At 54.2% G+C, this 19,501-nt stretch overlaps 1 pseudogene; it reads left to right on the forward strand.

Annotated features, from left to right (window-relative positions):
• The first annotated feature begins 1,422 nt into the window (after positions 1 to 1,422).
• LOC128065460 (secreted and transmembrane protein 1-like) lies at positions 1,423 to 3,088 on the forward strand (annotated as a pseudogene).
• Positions 3,089 to 19,501: the final 16,413 nt, after the last annotated feature.

Raw genomic sequence — 19,501 nt, forward strand, 5'->3', positions numbered from 1 at the left:
AAAGAAGGCTGTCCTTCTGACGGTAAATTAGAATAGAAGCAAGTTCAGAAAATCAAGGGAAGCGGGAGACAGCAGCACCAGTCAAAGGGGTCTAGGTGCTGAGACTGTCCCTTGCTATTTCATTCTCCTTGTTTGACCCAGAGTCTCCTGGAGTCAGGACTGGGGCTGGTCACCAATGGCCCCCAGCTCCTGGAAGCGATTCCATCCACACTTTCTTTTGCTCCTGGCCCTTCTGCCCAGTACCCTGCAAAGTGGAAAAAAAAAAAATCAGAGACTCAGAATTAAAAATCAAAGGGTACCAACTCCTTGGCATTCTGGAAAAGGCAAAACTCAGGACACAGTAAAAAGATCAATGGTTGTCAGGAGCTGGGGGGAAGGATGGATGAATGGATAGAACACAGAGGATTTTTCAGGCAGTGAAGCTACTTTTTGTTGTTGTTCAGTTGCTGAGTCACATCCCATTCTTTGTAACTCCATGGATTGTAACCCACCAGGCTCCTCTGTCCTGCACGATTTTCTGTTTGCTCAAATTCATGTCCCTTGAGTTGGTGATACTATCTAACCATCTCATCCTCTGTGTAGTACCTAATGGTAGCTACATGTCATTGTGAAAAGCGAAAGTATTAGTCGCTCAGTCATGTCTGAGTCTGTCCATGGAATGTCCCAGGAAAGACTCCTGGAGTTGGTTGCCATTTCCTGCTCCAGAGGATCTTCCTGACCCAGGGACTGAACCCTCCTCTCTTGTGTCTCCTGCATTGGCAGGCAGATTCTTTACCACTGTGCCATCTGGGAAGCCCAAATGTCAGTTTTACTGGATGCCAAAGTCTGAGATGAGCATTTGTCTCAGAGGAAGTGAAAGTTCAGCTTTCCGGACTGTAACTCACGAGTTCCACAGGAAGACTCTTTTTGTTGATAAAAGCCAATCTGGAGAGTGGACCAAGTGTCTCCAAATGCCAATCCTCAGAATGCAAGAGCGGAAGAGGGGCTGGGGGCATCCAAGGTGGTCTCAGGCTGGTGTCAGTTGCAAGTGGCCACACGAGATTCTGTGTATTACGACCCATCTCTACTGGACACATGGCTCAGGGCGTTTGGGTGTTTTATATAAAATTCAAGAAAATCCAAGCAATATAATTGGACTTGTCTCCCAGGGACCTGTTTCCTGTCTCATCTGTGTTTCTCATCTGTCTGACAGTGGTCCCACTGCACACATTATAAAGGAGTCGAGAAGGGTCATGACATAGTTGGGTCAGGAAGGAACTTGGGGTCCCTCGCCCACCCTGGCCAGGGTGCAGGCCCTCTCCCTGGCTTCTGAAGGAGCCTAAGGGAACTCTGACTCATCAGCTTTCCTTCCTCCAGGGAGTGTCCCCAAAAGCAGTAAGGAGGACAAGGGACCCCTTAAAACTCATCCACGTCCTGCTGGCCATGCTGACCTCAGCATCCCCTCTCACTCTCAGGATGCTTTGGGTCCTCTTGTTGTTGGCCGCCTTCAGGAGTGCTCAGAGTGGAAGTAAGTTGCATGGTCCCAACTCTGCCGGTGGCGGGGCTCCGGTGGGGTGGAGTGGGGTGGGAGGGAATGCAGCAGGGGCAAGATGGGTGTGGGAGGAGAGACCTAGAACAGGCCAGGAGGGGCCCAGGCTCCAGTAGTGCCAGTGACGCCAGGAAGGGCAGTCAGTGGATGTCCTGAGCTCCAGCCATGACCCACACGTGTGACTTTCCCCCCACACAGCCTGGGACAACCCCAACTGCACCCAGGGTGTGGTTTCTGTTGTGAGGGGCAATCTAGCCTCGCTGAGTTGCAGCATCTCCGATGCCATCTCCCACATCAACATCTCCCAGAAAGCGAACCCCACGGCACCCTGGAAGCCCATCTGCAGTGTAAAGCGCCCGGGAGACTTCTGCCAGGATGGATGGCAGCTCTGGATTTGGGAAGGTGTGGCGTACCTACTATCTGTCGAAGCCCGGGACACCCAAGCAGGGCAGTACAAGTGGACTCTGGTGGGGGGCCAGAGACACATCAGAATCACCACACTGAACGTCTTAGGTGAGCAGGGCGGGGTCGGGAGGCATTGACCCCCAAGAGCTTCTCTTTCTGGTGGGTAGGAGTGAGGAGCAACTCGGGAGGAGTTATTCCTGCCCAGCTGAGATGCCCAGAGCCACGGACATGAGTCCTGAAGAGGACTTCCACCCTGCCGCACCCACGCCACACCTGTGCCCTCTCTGAGCTTCTCAGGGCAGCCCCGGCATGTGTGCCTGCTCACTGTCCCTATCTGCTCAGGGAGCTGGCGCCTTCCCTCCCTAAACGCCCCTATCCCCCCACCCCCACTCCTTGCTTTGCTGCAAACTCCCCAAGTTACCATCGATTCCTCCCCACCACCCTTCGCCTGTCCATACACAGCCAGAGTCACCCTGAGCCCTGGGGACATGAAGCAGGGGTCCAGTTTTGCCCCGGACCAGGAACAGTGGGAGGGGCAGAGAAGGCACCCTTCAGCCTAGCCGGGCCCTGGACAGGGAACCCAGTGAGGCCTTCATGAACTCCTGTATCCAGGGCTCATCTGATACTTGGGGTGGAGGGGCTGTGTCAGGGCAGGCCTTGGACAGGCCCCACCAACCTGCCCTGTGTCTCTTTGGCAGACCCGCAAGACCTGCTCCTCACAGCTGCTGCAGGTAGGTGTTTTTGTCTTCATCCTGGGCTACAGGAAGGGAGCCCCCAGAAAGCCCCCTCGGGTCTTCCCTCCACAGACACCCTCACCTTCCGTGCCGGGAGCCCTGCCCAGCCCATGCACCCATCCCCCTGTCACTCTCCCACTCATGGGATTCCCAACCACAGGCCATGTCCCCCTCGAGGGTGCCCCCAAGGTGTTGGGGCTCCTGCACAGGTGAACAAAGGAGGGAGGGCCCGGCCATTTATGCAGGTTAGCAGATGAGCATAGCCCGTTCTGATCTTAATCCTGAATGCACTCGGCCAGATGCTGGTAATATTCCCCATGCTTTCCCTGGTAGTCCTCCTCAGCCTGCTGATCTGCACACTGGCCTGGTTCCGAAGGTGTGGCTCTCTGAACTTCAAGCTCCAGAACCTATTGGCCTCTGAGCCTGGTCTGTGGGTGGGGCAGGGGTGGGGTCGTCTCAGACCCGGCATAGACTCTCTGCCCCATGGTCTTGTACCCACCGAGACTAGTGAGAGAGTGGGGAGCATTTGAGGTCCCCGAGAGCCAGAACCCCTGCCCCAGAGGACCCCAGCCAGCAAATGCAGTCCCAGTCCCAGAACACAGATGCCCCACCGCAGACAGGCCATGGAGTCCACACCATTCTTAGGACCCCCTGAGGGGATGGCATGGGGGCTTCCTGCTCCTTCCAGGAGACCTAAAATGTGCGGGTGGGGGATGTTCCTACAGGACGCACTTGTAGGCAAAGGTGTCTGCGCATGGCTCTCATCCCTCCCATCCTCCTCACTTCCCCAAGTAAGGAGGCTCTGAGCCTGGGCTGGGGAGCTGTGTGCACTGGACTCTGCAGAGGGGACGTGCAGGGAAGAGCAGGCTGAGGACCAGGAAGCTTGGCAACTTCCTGGCCTCTTCCTGATGCACATGCCAGGGAGGGCTCCTTAGCAGGTTCTGGGGCCCAAAGTGCAAAAATCTCACATTCCATAGCACTTGACCTAACAGGACCCGCCCCCTCCACCACCCCACCCAGGCCTGGGCTCCTCCCCAGGGCAGGAGGTCCATGCTGCGATCACCTGGGAGACGCCCCAGCCTGGGGTCTGCAGCTGATCATGGACATTCTCTTGTCTTTAGAACATGAATAAGAACCAGTTTGAGGGACCTTCCAGGAAGCACCTGTGGAACCAAAATGAAGATATCAGTGGCCTGAGATGATGCATGAGGCCTCCTCCACCACCCCCAAAGGGTAGAGCAGCCCCTCTGGATGGGAGGCCGGACAGGTGGCTGCTGGTGGAATCTGTGTCCAACCTCCCTGGTCTTCCCCAGCCCTGGGGCTCCCCTCTCTGCCACCTGCCCCACATGCTGCCCCTTCCTGTTCCCAAACCGCATCCAATCTTATATGCCAGATGTCTTTATAAGCAAAACTGTACAACACCAATGAATGTATTCTTTGTCATTGTTGTTTTTTGGGAGGTGGGGTGGGACGTCTTTTTTTTTTCCTTTCCTCTTTTGTTCTCTTATGATTTGATGACTTTAGTGCTGCACTTGAATTCCTTTTTTTCTGTGTGTGTATATCTATGATAACAGACTTTTGGTTTGTTGTGACCACAAGACTCTGATACAGCAGTCTACACATACGTGCATGATTGTTTTAAGTTGCTTATCTCTCCTTTCCAGTGCATTTCAAATATCCTGCCTGCATACTCTCCTCCTCTCATGATTACTGGTCTTGTTATCTTGTCTGTGTGTGTGGATGATTTCCTTCTTTTATTGTATGTTTGCCTTTACGTGTAAGCCCTCCTATTTCATCCTTTGCCTGTTTCTCGTTGTGGCCTTTTCTTTTCAGCGTAGAGAAGTTCTTTTAAAGATAGAGCTGGTTGGTGGTTCACTGAATATGTTCGTAAAGGTAAATACAATATGATAAAAGAAGGTTTTTCTAGAAGCGCTACCTTCAGTGCTTTGCGAAACGTCCACATTGCTAATCCTCAGGATGAGTATACTAAACCGACTAGCAAATCATCGAGTGAGCTGAGAAATGTATCTTTAAGTGAAGAAAATAAAAATCTGAAGGGAGCTGCTGTGAGTCTTACAAGCTAAAAAGTCCCAACGAGGGCTTCCCTTGTGGTCCAGTGGGTTAGAATTTCCCTTGCAACGCAGGGGATGTGGGTTGGATCCCTGGTGAGAGAATTAAGATCCCAAGTGCTATGAGGCAGCTAAGCTTACATGCCACAACTAGAGAGCCCATGAGAACCGACACAGCCAAATAAATACATATTAAAAAAATAAAAAAAGGAGTCCAAACACGCAAAAGACCAGATATGTGGGAGTCCTCACTCACCATGAAGCATCTCGGATGGGACACGATGCACGGTGCCTGGCGACCGTCCCCACAGGAGGGTAACGACCCCGACAGCTTCTCTGGCCCCCAGAGTCCAGGTCTAGAACTGACTGTATTTGCATCTCCCAGGTTAAAGAAAGGTTCATGCCAGCAATGCTGGGCTTGTGGCACCCCCTGGGCCAGGCCCCTAAGACACAGCGGGCATGGCACGTGGGACCGCCATGCTTTGGCAGTCGTGGAAATCTGTTCCATTTTGCCTAAAACAGACCAAAGGTGTTTTGAAGTCATTCAAAGGTCATTTTCATATTGCTATTACAGTGGGACAGGCTCACATTAAGTCATTCAGCCCCTGCACACCCAAGGCAGGAAACCTAGAAAGAAATACTGTGTCTGGGTCTTTGACTGATTTTAATTTTTAACTTGTTGCTTATCTGGACATTCAAGGATTTCTCTAAAGGAAGTTTAGCTCTGAGTCCTTGCAGTGCCCTAGAGACCCTTCCCCCCAGGCCCATCTTGCCCCTCTTCAGCCACACGGGCCCCCTTGCAGGCCCTCAGAAACCCCAGGCATTCTCTGGCTTTGGGGACCATGTGTGTGCTGATGCCTCTGCTTGCAACCCTGTTCCCAGATACGCCACTGACCCTCTCCCCTCCTCAGTCCTCTACTCCTGTGGCCCCTGAGGTTCGGCGCCCCTCCCACCAGGTGCTGTGTGTCCTGCCGCAGGTCTGCTCGTCCATCCCTGGAGTCGTTTCCAGGCCACGAGGCTCTCATCCGTCTCACCCTCTGCCCTTGGCACTGGCGCTGGCACGTGCGGGCGCCCAGGGAGTGCTGGTGATGAACAAAGGCAGGACAAGGTTGGAATGGGGCGTGTTTCACAAGCCCGATGCTTTTATTGCTTCCTGCCTACAATTTTGCTAGGATCTCTGGGCCTTTGCAAGATTCTGCCCCTGAAATAGATACCCCTTACGCAAGAAGTGTCTGTAGGGTGGTGGACAGCCCCTGCCAGGAGCGGGCACCCAGCAAACCCAATATGCTCCCACCTCAAACCCCAACCAGAACCCAGAACCATCAGCACAGGAGGGTCCAGCCCGAGGAGGGGTCTCCAGGGAGGAAATTTCTTAGGGCTGTCTGGCCACACGTGAACCACCTGCACTCACTCGGCACATGCACGTGTGGCTTTCGGCCAACTCTGGATGCTTGGCTCTCTAGCCCAAGGCTGCCAGGACAGAGAAATGTTTTCCTCTTCCTGGCTGCCCAGAGTCTGTCTCCTCTTCAAGGACCTCCAAACCCTCGGGCTCAGGGTCCAGGCATGGGTCTCCCTCTGCTCTGCGGGCTGCTCACCAGGACCCTGGTGCACCAACATACTGGATGGTAGCCCAGCTGAGCACTCTCCAGCCCTTGCTCCCACAGGAACGAGAATCGTGAGCCACTCGGGTAGCCACAACCTGGGCACATGCCCCGGGCCTTTCCCTATGACCACACCCAGCCCCCAGGCTGCAGTGGTGACTGACTTGATACTCCAAGTTTCTGGACATAAATCAGGTCCCAGCAGAAAGTGAACCAGAAGACTGGGGCATCTGGAAGCTGACCCCCATCCTTACCTGGGGACCCCCTTGTCTTTCTCCTGGTCCTGCCCCTGCCCTTTCTTGCCCTCCTTTCTCCTCTCCCTGGTGTGCAAGTGGGGCAGAGGAGCAGGATTACAGGGCTACCGGTGTTATCCTAACTAGATACCCCTGGGGAAGGTCAGTGCTGAGCTTCTGAGGGGGGAAGGGGCAGCATGTGTGTTATCCTGGATGATCTGGAGGGGTCTCTGACAGGGACTCGACCTGAAGGCGATGTGGCTGGCCCCCAGCTCCTCCCCAGGCTCACCCTAGAGTATGGCAGGAAGGCTCGCTTCAACCTGAAGCTCATGAACACCAAGAGGGGCTCTCTAAGGAAATTAACACAAAATCACCAGTACAAGTCCTAGGACAGAAGCAAATGCTTATTTGGAACGAGAAAAGAAATCACAAATTTTGTAAAGCATCCAAAATACCCAGGAAGTAACAATATTTTAAAATTAACTGACTCCACAAACCATTGTTGTTGTTTTTTGCTGCATAATTTCACTGTCTCCTCTTTGGTGGCCTCTTCAGATGACCACAAAAGAGCACAGAGAAATATCATTTTTATGAAAGAACAAGCCTGGCTGGAACAAGATGTTTATGATGGACCAGGATGTGCTTGGTCGCCTGGGGATGTGAAACAAGTGTCTTGGCTCCCTACAAACTTGGGAATATCAGAAAATTCTATTTTTCAAGTCTCACACGAAAAGAAAGATGGGTAGCAGCGTGGGGCGGGGGGTGCAGTTATAATTGTGTCTGACTGCATCGTGGAGAGCAGTCCTGGAAGTGAAATGTGTGTGACCAGCATGGACGAGTGCCACGGCCTCTACCAACAATCTCCCAGTTTATACTCCTCACCTGACGCTGCCAGGCACTGAAGGACATGGGTCCCTTTCGTCCACCCCTTTATCCGCACACCTCACACCTTCCTGTCATGAAGCCAGAGAGCCTGCCCAGAGCAGGGGGCATGCAGGGATGAAATCTGTACCTGGAGGCCAGAATGAATTGCAAATTTAGTGGTTTAAAACAACAGCAATTAATTTTTTCACCGTTCTGGAGGCCAGAAGTCCATAACCGAGGTAGGGCTGGTTCCTCCTGGAGGCTCCAGGGGAGAATCTGCCCCAGGCTTCTTCCGGCTCCTGGTGGAGCCGGCGGTGAGTGCTTCCTGGGCTTGAGGCTGCATCCCTACGCCCTCTGCCCCTGTCACCACACAGTCTCCTTCCAGCATCCAAAATCGTCTCTCCTTATAAGGACATCAGTCGTATTGGGATTAAGGCCAAACAGGATGGTTTCATCTTGACTACATCTGCAAAGACCCTGTGTCCCAATAAGGTTCCATTCACATGTCCGGGTGGATATGAATTTGGGGGAGTACCATTCACCCTTGAGCTTCCCTGGTGGCTCAGCAGTAAAGAACCTGCCTGCAACGCAGAAGCCACAGGAGACGTGGGTTCGATCCCTGGGTCAGGAAAATCCCCTGGAGGAGAGCATGGCAACCCACTCCAGGATTCTTGCCTGGAGAATCCGATGGACAGAGGAACCTGGTGGGCTACAGTCCATGGGGTCACAAAGAGTCAGACACGACTGAAGTGACTAAGCACATACGTCTTCAACCTCAGCTCACCATTCCTCTCCCAGATAGATTGCAAAACCTTCATCGATCTTAGAGCCCCTGCACACCCATCAATAGACCTATCACATCAACTAAATGTATCATCAGGTCAATTTCCTCTTAGCCAGGCCTCAGAGATGCTCTGGGCCAGACTGAGGCTGCCTGACGCGCACACAGGCTGGAGCAACACGGGGTCTGGATCACTGAGGTTACACATCTGCAACCAGCTTCACATCATACGCAACGCTGCTCCAGGACTTGGGAGCATCTGAGGCCTGATTGTCAGACCACATAGGAAAACCACCAGGGCCCAGTGGATAGGATATTTCCAGGAGATGGTGTCCACCCTGTGTTCCAGCTCAAACCACCTACACACAACTTCTAGACACCGTCGAGTGGATGGCTATTCATATATAGCAGGTGCGATGGGGCCCAGATGCTTGCAGGGCAGCACAGATCCCAGGTCAAAGACCCACCTCAGCCCCACATCCTGAAGCTTCCCCAAGAGTCTGCTGCCAGTCTCTCGACATTCAGAGCTGAGCCCACCCCAAATCTCTACCCCACAGTGGGACTTTCCAGCCTTGCCTCATACCACATGGCTGTGGGGTCAGCTCTGGGCTTGACAGGAGGGCACACCCAATTCAAGGTCAGTGGGTGCTCTGCCTGAAGAACACTCTGGGCTGTGCCCTACAGATGCCTGATTGATGTAACCTTGTTAAGATCCAAAGACCCACAGACACCCCAGACTCAGTCCTGCTTAAGAGGAAATTCACCATCTTTTATTCACCCTGGGCCAAGAGGAAGGCAGAGGAGGGGGACTCAGCCTCTAGGCCACAGTCCTCCACCCAAAGATGGGATGCTGGCACCAGTGGGCCCAGAAGGCCTGGGGAGAACCTGGCTGCTGTGGGAGCCTCGGCCCTGGGAGAGCCGCCACGCTTCCAGCCCCTCAACCCAGGGTCCCAAAACTACGGACTGAGGCCCAGGTGGCCACCATTGTCCTGGCCTCCCTACAACACCAGAGGCTGGGAGGCACTGACTTCTCCACAACAGCCCCGGTAGCCATTAACAATGAATGAGGTCTTGGGTCTGGAGAGGAAGAATGCTGAGTGGCCCAGAGACTGAGAAATGGGGCCCCCTGCAGCATCAGGGGAAAGGGACACAAATATCTATAAGTGGGAGGGAAGTTTCTGTCAGATGGATTCTTTACCATCTGAGCCTCCAGGGGAGCCACAGAGTGACCCTTGGAAAAGCCTTTGCATCTGGCTGATCCTCCTCCACTGTTTGGGGTTCCCAGCCACATCTCATGGCCACACAGACCAGCTGGGTTTAATGCATTCATTTCCCTGGAATGTAGCAATATTGGTGGTTTTTTTTTTCTTTCATAAAGTTTATATGAGTAGCTAGCAGCTGAAACCAGATATATCAAAATGTCCATCTCCCCATCATGCCTGAAAGCCACCTATTCTTGCAAAGGGTTCTGGTTTCACAACATGCCCTCCCAGTTCATGGTGAGCATGCCCATCTCCCCATGTAGGAAGAGAGTGGCTGTGGGTTCACACCCCTTGTCTCATGGGTGCCTCAGGCAGGCAGGGTCACTGCAGGCTGGGTGTGGGAGGCAAGTGAGGGTGTGGAAGGGACTGGGCGCCTGTCAGCACTGTCACTGAGAGTTGTTTGCCATCGATGGCTCCCTCTTCCCACAACTGGCAGAAATCTCAGTCTTGTCTCCTCCAGCAAGACTCAGGCCGTCAACTCTGCCACCAGCCCAGTGTGCCCCTGGGCGTGGCCCTGTCGGTGCTCCCCGCCCTGCTGCCTAGAGACATGTGGAAGTCGGGGTGCCTTTGAAGTTGGGGCCACAGGCTCCCCTGCTGGAAGGTTCCCAAGGAGGGAAGGCCGCAGCACGCCTCTGCTCAGATTCCCTCTGACTCGTGCCCGCTGCCTCCCCAGTGTGCAGAGGGTGGGGGAGGCGCACCTTCCACCCTGGTTTCAGGTCTCCGCGTGTCCCCCTGCCACCACCTGCAGGAACGGATGCTGCCCTGTGAGCCAGGCTGGGGCTCCCGTGGTTCCCCTGAGGCACAGAGGGGCCTGAGGCCTGTGACCTGGGTCCAGCTACCCCGCCTCTGCCTACCAGGCCACGGAGGGGACTTAGGATTCACGCTTCTGGGGTGCAAGGATTAAGGAAAGTCTCTGATCCTAAAGGCCTGAGTGATGCTGATCCGGCGAAACCACCCACCCTGGCCCCACCTGTGAAATGGAGAGGCGGCCCCACGGACACGGAGCCCGTCAGCCCCAGACCTTCACTCAAACACGCCAGACACCACAGGCGCAAACCTGGGACGCTGCTGGGAGAACTTCCTTTTTTCTCTCACCACCCTGTAAAAATAGCATCTCCTTCAAAACGCACTTTCTAGGAGGCTAGGACAAAATGCTGAGGATTAAACGTTCTGGGCAAACCATAGCAATGCGGCCTCAGCGCCCGGCCGCCTGCCCTCGTGGAGACCGGGCTCGTCACCGTCTCTCATCTGAGTGAATGGCTGAGGCGCTCCATGAATAACACATTTGTCAGTTAATAACCATCTCTAAGATTTATTTCAGTTTAATTTATTTGTTTTGAGGTCAGAGAAAACCCAAGCTTGTTCGGAGAATGAGCTGGAAGCTTCAGCCCCGGGGCGCAGGCGCGGGTGGCACGCACTCGGCTTCCGCTCCGTGACGGCCCTGCCCGTGGGCTGTGGACCGGCCTGTGCTGGGGGATCCGCGGGACGCATGAGGGCCGCTCTCGTCACCGCCACCGACCCCGCTGCTGCACACGGTGCGGGACGCCATGAGGGCACATCCCGAAGGCCATCATGAGGGGACCCAAAGAGGAGACGCTCCGAAGGGCGAAGCGTGAGAGGAGGCCGCAAGGGGACACCATGAGGGAAACAGCATCCGGGGATGTCACGAGAGGACACCATGAGGGCAGCCGTGAAGGGAACCTCGTGAGGAGATGCCATGGGGGAAACCACTGGGCACCCTACGAGGGGAACAGGCTCAGGGGACGCCACGAGGGATAATAAGGAGGAGACCCCGCGAGGAAGGAAACATCATCCGGGGAAGCCAGGAGGGAACATCCTGAGGAGATGCCCTGAGGAGAATATCAAGGGAACAGCCATGTGAGGAACTTGAGGGGAACCGTGAGAGGACTCTGTGAGGGGATATCAGGGGGCTGTGCCCTGAGGGGACATTGACAGGCACACAAAGTGCCCAACAGAGGCATAGACACGCCTCCTGCTTTACCTAATGCCTCAGCTCGCAGCTCCATGTGGGAAGAATACGCCCACCCCTGGCCGAATGAGGACCTTGCCTGGAAGCAGGAGCATAGATATGGCGAGGACCCTGCTCAGGTGCCCCCGTTCCTGCTGTGCGTTGCACTTTTGTTTAAAGACCCACAACTAGACAAAACCAGCACATAAAGACAAGACTGAATCACAGCCATAAGTCTTTGGGTGGTGAAGGATTATGGAAACTGGGGGCTTCCAGGAGCCCTTGCCCTACTCCGCTGGCCTGTGCAGGCCCCTCAGGTTCCTGGGGATCCCAACCACACTGGGGCGCAGCCCTGGGGCGGCAGCTTCTGCTCCCAGGCCTGCACCTCTGGTGCTGACTCACTGTTTCCCGATGGCTCCCCCTCGCGGTGACATCAGGCTGCATGGCCTGTGTGTCCCCACCCCAAACCGCAGCCTCCAGAAAGGAGCCCCAGCCCAGTGCCAGCCTGGCTCTCATCAGAACCGAAACTAACAGCCTGTCCCTGAAAACGTCCGAGCACTCCGGACTCTGAGATGTCTGGCCTCTGTTCTCTGGTCTGCGGAGTCAGGGTGCTGCACCCTCAGGGTCCTTTGCTCTCTCCCGGCAGAGCCCTGTCTGGGGGGCTGGGGGCATGAGGAAGCCATCCCCGGTGCAGCTCTGCTGCCACCCCAGCCCCACAGACCTGCTGTGAGTGTGAGCTGGTCATGTGTGTGAGTGCGGGCGTGCAGTGTCTGAGTGTGCCTTGCATGCGCCCCTGGTGTTGGGTCTGTTCCCAGGGCCTTGGAGCAGGTACCTTGGTTCCTAGATCCCTCCTGACTCGAGCAGGTCTAGTGAATTAAAGTCAATAGGAGACTTGACTAATAACCCCAGGACCCTGAGGTGCAGAGGGCTGGACCCCAAGGCACGAACCACAAACCTAGAGGACTGAGAACCAGATGTTGGCCAAGGCCATTTTGGGGAAGGATTGATTTTCTGCTTATCTGCATTTTCCAAGGCTTCTAAAATGAACATGAACTACTGTGCAAATAATAAACACACAGCAGTAACATCATCACCCCGTCTGTAGCCTATGTCCACAGTCTGGGTGAAGCAGAGACACAGAGAAGCATCAAGAAGGGCAAAGGGGCGGCCCATCCAGCCTTCCCCTGCAGATGGAAACCCAGGCCATGCAGAAGCCTGTGAGTGGGGTGTGGGGGTGGGGGTGTTATGTCACTGAGCTGGGTTTGACAGCAAAGGGGCAGGGGGCGGTGTTAGGAAATTAAAATGGAGGAAGTCTTGTTCAGGTTTCAGTGGCTGGAGAGAAGGCCTCTGACTGACTTCTGATCTTGCCGGGACTATGTGCCTACTTGCAAACACACAAATTGTTACCAGCAAGTCAAGTGGCACTTTGGATAAGAAAGGAAACGGGGCTTGGATTTTCTTGAGCCCCTGGAGTTCTGGCCAACTCCCTGGGGTCCGGAAAATCTTATGACTCACAAGGTGAAACAAACAACATTGTAAAAGTTAAAGGAAAACCAGAGCTGCATTTTTGCACACCCACGGATGATGATATCTGCTGGCATCCTGGGATTATAAGCAGGAGCCTCCAAAAGTGCAATTTGAAGTCTCACCTGCATGATGCGGACCTTTTCCCAGTTGGGACTCCATATGGCTGTGGTCGAGGGACTTTCCAGCTCTAAGTCTGGATGTTGGTCGGCCCCATGTGATGATGTATGTACTGTTACTTTTCTCTATTGTTTCAATTTCTCTTCTTTTAATGGCTGAATATTGAAATTAAGCCAAATAATCTTCTAGTAAATATTGAAATTGTTAATTGTGTGACAAGTGTTTCTTTTGTTAATGAATCCTTCGAACCAAAAACAAAACTTTCAGCAAAATGGTGAGGGGAGGGGGTGGCTCCGAGGTCACCCAGCCAGATGTGATGTGGCAGCATCCTTGAGGACTGTTCTGCCTCTCTCTGTGACAACTGAGATTCACTGCAATCTCATCAGACTGTCCTGGCAGCATTGGTGCCCACGAACACTCCCTGCAATGCCGGGAGCAAGTGATACTGTGGCGTGCGGTGGTTTCCAAATTGGTCCTGGAGCTCATCTTTATACTAACACTCCAGGAACAGTCAAGCTTGTCTGGGGTTCATCCTGCGCCAGGCCACATATGACACGTGTGTGCTTACCACAGGGCATCCTACCCCGAATCAGTGCGAGGCCAGTGCTGAGAAACTTCAAACCAGCCGAGTTCATGCCAGACTGGTGGAGCTCAGGGCCCCCACAGCTGGTGTGGCCCCTCAGCTGGGCGCTAGCCTGGTCAGGCCCCCTGAGACCTGGAGAAACAGAAGGTGCCCTGTCAGAATCCAAGGCCCTGAATCCTCAGCCAAAGGTCACTCTCTTGTGGAGAAACCTCTGCAGCCTGTTCAGGGTCTGGCGTTGACTGGTTCACACCTTGGGCCTCTTGCCCTGAAAATGACACTCTGCCATAGCTTTCCGGTCACCTCCAGACACATCCACGACTGAACGTCGTTTCCACTTTGGCCCAGTGTCTTCATTCTTTCTGGAGCTCTTAGTAATTGCCCTCTGCTCATCCTGCTCTTGCCCAGTGTCATATTGGACACCTTCTGATCTGTGGGTGGGGTGGGGAGGGGCACTCATTTGGTATCATATCTTTTTGCCTTTGAATACCGTTCAAGGGGTCTTCATGGCAAGAATACTGGGAGGAGTTACCATTTCCTCCTCCAGTGGACCAGTTTTGTCAGAACCCTTCACTATGTCCTGTCTCTCTTGGGTGGCCCCCTGTGGCATGACTCACAGCTTCACTGAGTTACACAAGCCCTTTCACCACCACAGGGCTGTGATCCATGAAGGGGCTAAGAAGGTGCATGTGCCCTAATCATGATGGTGGAGATTCTTAAAGGTGGTTTCTCAAACACCTCAGTAGAGGCAGTGGCCCGTGTGTGCTCTTTTGGTAGACTTTGCTTCTTGGGATTTGGTGGCAATTCCTTTTCATTCTTTCCTGATTCTGCAGAAAGAGAAATTGTAGGAGCAAGTCCTCGGAACACTCCAGCTTCTGGAAGCACAGTCTTCAGTACCCCAGCTCTTCTATGCAGCAGTAAAAAGGAGGTCACCATAGCGGTGCCTCGGGAGTGGGCTGGGCAATCGACCTGGTGGGTGGAGGTCACACCCTAAAACAGAATCTCTTCACATCCAAGCCTTTCGAACAGGCAGAGTAATGGGGCAGAGTGACACGCTGTCCCTGTGGTGGGATGGGGCCTGCCTGGAGAGGAGGAAACGTGCCTTGTGCCGGCCACCCCACGCACGGCCCTTGGTTAAAGCTGCAAATTCTGCTTCTCTTTGGAAAGCAAGACTCCAGATGTTGGACTCTCAGGACATTTGGGCTAAAATGTACTCACATACTCAGACCCAGATGACGCAGGAATTCTCTGTCAATTTAAATGCCAGTCTCTCAGTAATCGAAGTTTTAAAGTCATTTATATCAATGGCTTGGGGATACAGGATTTGTGGGTCTTAGAAGATGTTTCCCCTTTTGCAACAGTCTTATAACTAGGAAAACCACTAAGAAAGAAGCCATTAAACCATGTACATGGTCTCCAATCTAAGCTGCAGGCAAATGAGACAAGGGAACACATTGCTCAGGTGTTAGGAAACCAAAACCGAGATGGCCAGGAATGTGGTACAGGAGATAACAGAATCATTCACTAATTAAAGCCATTGCTGCCCCCCCCTTCCCCCAGGCTTGGCTTTCAAGCCACTGCTGGAGGAAACAGGAGAGACAGGGTGTAAAGGGCAAAAAGGGGCCCGGCTAGCTGCTGGCCTAATTCTGGACACTTGTGTTTGAAGGAGGAGGAGGAACTTGCTGCTTTTGCAATAGGTTGCCAAGCTCCACTTTTCTTCCCTGTGATCCTGACTTTCCAATGTATCGTGGTCCCAGGGTATCACGATGGATTGCAGTGGATTTTTTTGGACCCTCATCCTAAAGCCTCCCTGTCTCTGGAAACCCTGCCACACCTGTGCTGTCGGCGCCCTCTGCAGGGCGGCTCAGCAACTTACAGGTCCATCATGCCCTCTCCCATGGAGACAGGTGTGCTTTCCAGGCTCTCCTAAAGAAACTGGTCAAAGGAATGTCTCAAAAAAAAACACAAAAACCTGGCAGGGAAAGTGCATCAGATGTCGGGGGAGGGGGGTGAGTTGGAGGAGGAGAGAGAGATGAAGAAAGGTTGTGGGCTGATGGCCAGGGCAGGACGGTGGTAGCAGCCAGCCCGAGGAATCACAGGAGGCCTTACGAAGGGGCCTCGGCCCTGACGACCCCTTTTCCCTGGCCAGCAGGTGGGGGCCTGTTCCTCCAGCTCTGGTTTCCTTTTGTGTGTTCTGAGGCTCCAGTATCTTCCATCCCTCCAACCACTGGGACTCAAAACTGAAATAGAAACCCAAGTCCCACTTTTCCACCATGAGGACAGGTCAACATGAAGCCTCTCAAAGGAAACAGGAATCAGAAAGTCAGAGGCTTTAGCGCTAATGAAAGAAAAGCGCAAGTCCTTTGGGCGTCTCTGGCCTTGATCCACCCAGCGCTGTGCCGTGATCTCCCTGACTCGTGTCCTGCAGGGGGACAGAGAGAGCTCTGGCCATGATCAGCCCCTGAAGCTGGGGTCCCTCTCCCTATGGGCTCCAGCCACAGGGGAAGTTTTGCCCCTGGGCGGGCTGGCCACAGTGCCTGCCTGTGGAGCAGGGTTGACCCACCTGAGACAAATCTGTGGCCACCAGGTTTGTGAGGTGTGGGCCAGTATATGGCATGGCTCCTGGACACCTCCCCCCGTGTGGTCCAGAAGCAGCCACAGCTGGTAAGCAGCGCACAGCATCACAGCTGGCCAGACCTGCGGAACCAAAGCCACATGTGACCAGGTGCTCCAGAGACACGCAGGCAGGAGACAGGGTCGATCACACCAGCACGGTCCTGAGATCTGATGTGGTCTCCTGTGTGTTTATGAGCAGTGGACTGCCCTCTCCTCTTCAGCATGCTTAATTCTAAAATTAAACTCTAAAGTTCTCCTGACAGTTTTAGCTCTGAACCTGTCTCGGAGCTTTATTCACTGTCTGACTCCAGGACAGCAGAGATCGCTCCCAGCCCCGTGGCTCCATGGCTTGCACCACGTGAGCATACGTGAGCCCGTGTTTGTGAGAGCATCCGGCTGTGGTCAAGTCGAGCCCGAGGGCAGTGGCCACCGTCACGGGGCAGGTGGGCTATCGGAAGTGCACGGTGAGCCCAGCAGGACCGTACCGGGTGCTTGGGGGCAACTCCTGTGGCATGAGGGGCTCCAGCCACACTGAGCTCCAAGGTCAAGTCACTCTGCAGAGTCTCAAAGCTGTCTAAGTAAAGATTAAACAAAAGGCAAAAAGAAAAAGATACATGCATGCTGTGTCAAACTCTGTTTTGAGAAAAAAGGTGTAGATCTGGGTTGGAAGGAGACACGGGGCAAAAGTGACCCAGGGCGCTCCCTGTCCTCCATGACCTGCCCTGCAATATGACTGCAACACACGCAGCCAGGGCAGGCCCAAGTGCGTTGCTGATGGTGTCACCACGTGGAGGGGCCGCTGGCTGCCTGGAGCCCTGAATGACCTTGTGGCACAGGCCCCTGCCTAGACTCGCAGGGTATGAGTGGAGGCCCTGTATCCACAGATCCCCCACCGCAGACCATCACCAGGAGGCCACTCTTCCAACAGAGGGCACGGACAGCCACGGGGAGACCAGGGCAGGTGCATGTGTGCACAGGGGATCACCAGCACACAAGGCTCCCTCACCATGAGCAGACCCTCAGAACGGGACCCCCAGGCATGCTGACTCAGACCTGCCAACAAAGGGCCCAGTTCAGAATCGGATTCCACCCCCTCTCCCCCCGACAGCAGCTGCCTAGAAGGCCTGTCCAGTTAGAGCCAGACAGGAAACAACGAACGGGTTCCTTATTGGGAGAGGAGTATGTCAAGGCTGTATAGTGTCACCCTGCTTATTTAACTTATATGCAAAGTACATTGTGCAAAATGCTGGGCTGGTTGAAGCACAAGCCAGAATCAAGATTGCCGGGATGAATATCAATAATCTTAGATATGCAGATGACAGCACCCTTATGGCAGAAAGCGAACAGGAACTAAAGAGCCTCTTGATGAAAGTGAAAGAGAGTGAAAAACTGGCTTAAAACACGACATTCAAAAGACTAAGGTCATGGCATCTGGTCCCATCAGTTCAGTTCAGTTCAGTCGCTCAGTCGTGTCCGACTCTTTGCAACCCCATGGACTGCAACATTCCAGGACTTCCTGTCCATCAATAACTCCCGGAGTTTACTCAAATTCATGTCATTTGAGTTGGTCATGCCATCCAACCATCTCATCCTCTGTCATCCCCTTCTCCCACCTTCAAATTTTCCCAGCATCAGGGTCTTTTACCCAGCAGGAGAGGCAAGTTTGGTCCCTGGGTGGAGAAGATCCCCTGAAGAAGGGAATGGCAAAGCTCCAGTATTCTTGCCTGGGAAATCTCGGGGACAGAGGAGCCCGATGGTCTATAGTCCATGGGATGGTAAAAGAGCTGGCCGCAACTCAGCAAATAAAACAGCAGCAGCCACCTCCAAAGTGGGGAGGGGCTGGGGGGCCGGCTCTGTAAACACGTGTTCCTCCATCCCAGGAACACCCCTGGCTCTTGAGCAGCCTTCACGGAGAACCCACTGTGTTCGGAATGGCTGGCCTTCACAGGCTGGAAGAGCAGGGACCTCGCAGAGCAAAACGCCCTTGTTTGCTGATCCCTCGAAGAAGGGAACTGCTCGCTCTCTCCCTCCCTCACCCCCACGCAAGGGGCCCAGCCTCAGCGTGGACAGTCCCCTAGGGGTCCCATGAAGCCTGAGCAGCTGGCTGGGCTCTGCTCTCAGCCTGTGGACCTCCCCCTCAGGCTGACTCTGGCACATTCCGGAAGGTGGGGACCTGAGCCCTCAGCTGTGTGCTGACCAGCTGAGGCCTGGGCACCTGGACCTGTCCCCAGGGCACCTGCCCTCAGCCTCCCGTGGAAAACCCAATTTTAAACTTTGACCCTCAGTCACTCTCAGACCTGGTGGCCTCTGGCCCATATATTTTAGCCCTGGGTCAGGATGCTCTACCAGGAGGGAAGGTCAGAGTTCAAATGAGGATGCAGAGGAAGAAAGAACGGCCCCAGGGTTGGGGTGAGGAGCGGGAGGACAGGAGGGGCATCTTTGCTCCTGGAGTGTCCTGGAGCTGAGGGCCAATCTTCTCAGGCCAGGAGGGTGGGAAGACCCTTGAACCTTCTGACACCTACTCAAGGCTGAGGGAGCCTCTGAACAGGGTGGCGTTGGGGGAGGGTTTGGGGGGATGCAGTTGACTAAAAGAAAACCACACAGTGAGAGAGCTATGATGGAGTGAGAGAATGCGCCCCAGAGAGGGGAGAGGCCAGTTCATGGGGCTTCTGGCCAGGAGAGCAGGTGGACTCTCCTGGTGGCAGTAGAGGTAGAGACCCGCCCCCCAATGCAGGAGCCGCAAGAGACCTGGGTTCCATCTCTGGGTTAGCAAGATCCCCTGGAGGAGGCCAAGGCAACCCACCCCAGTATTCTTGCCTGGGGAATCCCATGGACAGAGGAGCCTGGAGGGATACAGGCCATAGGGTTGCAGAGTTGGACACGACTGAAATGACTTGGCACACATGCACAGATGGTGAAGGATACATCTGGGCTAAGGTGGTTCTACTGCTTGCCACAAAGAACAGATATAGCTCAAGTTAAGGGTGACGATGCTTTTCTTTGTGTGGGAAAACGCAAGCAGCTGGGGTCATTGAAATTCTTCCTGAGTCACGCATCTAATCATCTGAGGGGCTGCTTGTCCAGATACACAGAGTCCGTTAACATCGCTAATTCCTGTCTGAGCACAGAAGTGCACTTGGGTCATTGGCCGCAGAGGACCAACCTTTGCAGAGTGAGCAAGACACCCTTTGCTGCTCTTTGTGTGCAGGGTCAAG

Source organism: Budorcas taxicolor, chromosome 19, assembly GCF_023091745.1.
Source record: "Budorcas taxicolor isolate Tak-1 chromosome 19, Takin1.1, whole genome shotgun sequence".
NCBI lineage: Eukaryota > Metazoa > Chordata > Mammalia > Artiodactyla > Bovidae > Budorcas > Budorcas taxicolor.